This window comes from Lathyrus oleraceus, chromosome 5, assembly GCF_024323335.1.
Source record: "Lathyrus oleraceus cultivar Zhongwan6 chromosome 5, CAAS_Psat_ZW6_1.0, whole genome shotgun sequence".
NCBI classification, from domain to species: domain Eukaryota; kingdom Viridiplantae; phylum Streptophyta; class Magnoliopsida; order Fabales; family Fabaceae; genus Lathyrus; species Lathyrus oleraceus.
Genome location: NC_066583.1, coordinates 318,533,022 through 318,536,413, shown reverse-complemented (window position 1 = coordinate 318,536,413; position 3,392 = coordinate 318,533,022). Strand labels below are relative to the sequence as shown.

The 3,392-nt window shown below is 37.9% G+C and overlaps 1 long non-coding RNA gene across 1 annotated transcript; it reads left to right on the top strand.

The window, feature by feature from the left end:
* Positions 1–765: 765 nt before the first annotated feature.
* On the top strand, positions 766–1,729 carry LOC127088296 (uncharacterized). Its single transcript, XR_007790168.1, has 3 exons — positions 766–1,047; positions 1,165–1,305; positions 1,388–1,729. It is a non-coding gene; the product is annotated as an uncharacterized LOC127088296 (long non-coding RNA).
* Positions 1,730–3,392: the final 1,663 nt, after the last annotated feature.

Here is a 3,392-nt window from a genome sequence, read left to right as displayed (position 1 = left end):
TCTCTCAAACAAGGCACAAAGCGCGACAAGTCAAAATCCATGGTTCTCAAAAGAAAAATTGGACAGGACGGCTAACCTTTGACGGCGGCGGCGAGCTCAGGTAATGCTTTCTTATCCCTTCCTCTCTTCAAGCGCTGGTTTTCTTCTTTTAAGATTAGGGTTTTAATTTGGCCGCCTCTCTCTCGTTTTCGAATCCGATCTCCCTTTCTGCTCTCACTCCTTTCTTTTTATCCTTGCAAATTAGGGTTCAGATTGATGCTCCAAGGTTCCAAAAGAGAAAGCTTCAGGATTGCTTTTGGATGCTCAGAATTGGAGTTTAGCCTGTTTGATGATAGATTTCGAAAAGGTACCCTTACCGTAACCTTTCTTCTTGATTCTTGTCTTAATCCTATTTTTTGGGAAATTTCTGGACTTACTGGCTTGGTAATTATTTTATTTACCGTAGTGAATATTTGCAATGTGAGGAGTTTTGGTTTTCACGTGGCTTCATGTGTGTTTTGAACCGTACCAAGAACCACTTCTGCACTCAACTGAACGGTCCGCTTTGAAATACACAGGCTCTCAACAGGAAGCTGCTGGTTTGCTTTTTATGAGGTTTTTGAATTTCTAGTTTAAGCTTTTTTCTTCATTGGCTTCAGGTGGGATCAATGCTGAAATCAATTTATCAGTTATCTCAATCTCAACGTCGCCAAGAATCAATGGTGCACAACTATTTTGTAACATCTGAACGGGTTTTGGAGCTAAGTGTACAACCTCCGGCATTATGCACTTTTTTACGAAGCAATTGTTTGTTGTACTCATTGTGAGCCGTGCTGTTATTGCAGGTTGCCGCTGCACCATTGACGATTGAGTTGTTGGAATTGGGAGGTTGATCCTGGAAACATTGTCAACTCCGTAGGAGTAGAAAAGGGGTCGTTGTTTTGAGAAAAGTTTTCCTTCATTTCCAAAGGAATTAGGCTGCGCTGGAGGGGTCACTTGTGGTGCAAAGGGCCTTTCGAGATTTGCTTGGTGTTTATGGATGTGAAGTCCAGCACATGTCTGCAGCAGGTAAGAATTCTGTCATTCTGCAACTGTCCGCGACCTTAGGTTTATAATCAATGCACATAGCATATGTTGACTGTTAGTATGGGCTCATGATCTAATTGGTCCACTGTATTGCAACAGGGCATCGCCTTACGTTTCGCAACATTCCAAAGCATATTTTGTACGCCATACACGAAATGCAGTCTCAACGTGGTTGTTTAGACGGACTTGAAGCACAAAAATCACGTCTTGTAGTTCACATCATGCCGACACTCATTTACGGTAGGCTTCTTCTTTGCCCATGCCATCAATGCATCGAAACTTGGTACATTTATGCAGTGACTCGTTGTGTTTGATGTTGCAGGAGGACATGCTGAGTTTGGTTTGTGAGCATAAAGGTTGGAAGCACCTGTTGCTGAACCAACAGAGACTGTTTTTTGAACCAGAACTAGAATTTATCCTTTGAGGAGTACTTGGTGCACTTCCAGATATTTTCTTTCCTTCAAGAGGTCTGAATCATGAGAAATTGACAACCTTCCAAGGGATCTTGTTCCTTTGAGTAATGGATCCGGATTTTGTGAGCTAGATAGCCTAACCTTAGCTGTGATTTCATTCAGTACAGTTGTATTTCCACTTGAGGATTTAGATTCTGCACTGCCGTTGATGAGCTAGAGCATATGCCATGGCTTTCTCGCGTTTTGCTGCAGCCTCCTGTCTCTTTAACATTTGAGAGTGTCTTGAAAGAATTTTGTATGATCAAATTGTCGACAACCATGTTAGTAAGAAATTTTGCCAATCAGCTGCTTTTTATACTTTGGAAGGCCAAGCTTTTTTTGTTATTTTTCCGTTGACAATTGCTTTGGAAGGCCAAGCTTCTTTTCAAATCACCTTTTTTGTAATTACACTTGCAGATTTCTTTTCCCTGATAGATTCTGAAATATTTTACTTGCATACTCAATATTACCACATCTGGAATATGCATCAAGTATTGCATTCCCCACCGTTGGTGCAGTAGTACTAAATAAAGATTCAGTCCTAATTGAATATCCGTGTATTTCTTTCACCTTTTCAACTCTCAAAAGAGAAGTACAAAAATGGATTATAATTAATATTGTAACAGGCTGGTGAATCTCGAATGATGCCTCTTCTCTCCATAGGCATCCAAAATAGAACTCCATGAAATCAAATCTTTCCTAGATATCATAGAAAACGCATGATATGCTTCTTCTATATAGCCATATTTTGCATAGAAACTAACTAGAGCATTACCAGCAAATGCATCCTCTTTAAAACCAGATTTGATAACATAACCATGCACACTCTTTCCAGCATTCAGACTACCCGAACGAGCACACACCGGAAGAAAAGTAGCAACCACTTGATTTGTTTTAGGCTTTACATAACTATTCTTTTTGAGTTTAAAGAAGAAATATTTCCATCATTTGCTTTAGCTTGACACCCCCCATTGCTAAATGGATCAGTTTGGTTATAAAAAATGGATGTGGATTTTTAGGAATAATCCAATACTAATTTGAATATCAATTAAAAAATAAAAAAAAACCAAATAAAACCAATTAAAATCAAATTAATCTATAATTTGCTAAAATTACTTTGATGTCAAATTCTAACATTTATTTGGATATTAAAAATCAATTAGAATTTGAATCGTTAGTAAAAATATAATTAAGATTAAATTGAAATTTGGAATTAGATTTAATTTGAAATTAAAATCGAAAAAATAAAAAAGAGTCAAATATTTAGAATCCATTTCATAATCAAAACACCATGATAAAGAAAAACTAAATAATGACCAATGTTTATAAAAAATAAATAAATATGGATTTGGGAATGAATGTATGCGAGTGAATTTTAGGCCAAGCGCCAAATAAAAATAAAAAATTCAGGGTCAAAATCGGGGTATGACAACTGTATTGCTTGTAATGATTGATTTGCTTGATATATCAATTGCTTGCTTGCAAGGTGATCTCTGTGAGATGAGTTCTATACCCGAACACGAGTGCACCCTATGATATGAGAATGGCATAGTCTTGTCGACTTGTGTGGAGTTATTCCTTAGCAAGTTGACTTGCGAGTCCATTCACTTGGTGGAGGTCATGTTGGATTAATGGTGTCACAGAAGTTATTTGTGGTTAGGCATCATTCTTTCAATATGTGCCGTAGAAGCCAAGGACCTTAGTCTACCAAGCCCATCTTGGCCTATTTTTAAGACGTAGTGCGGAGGTCGTTCAGATGTAAGATCTGATGCGATTGTTACGCGATGCTACACTCATAAGAGTCTCTCTTGAGAATATTTTTGGAATACGAGTATTCGTTCCTCCGATAATATTCGAAAGATGGGATGATGACTA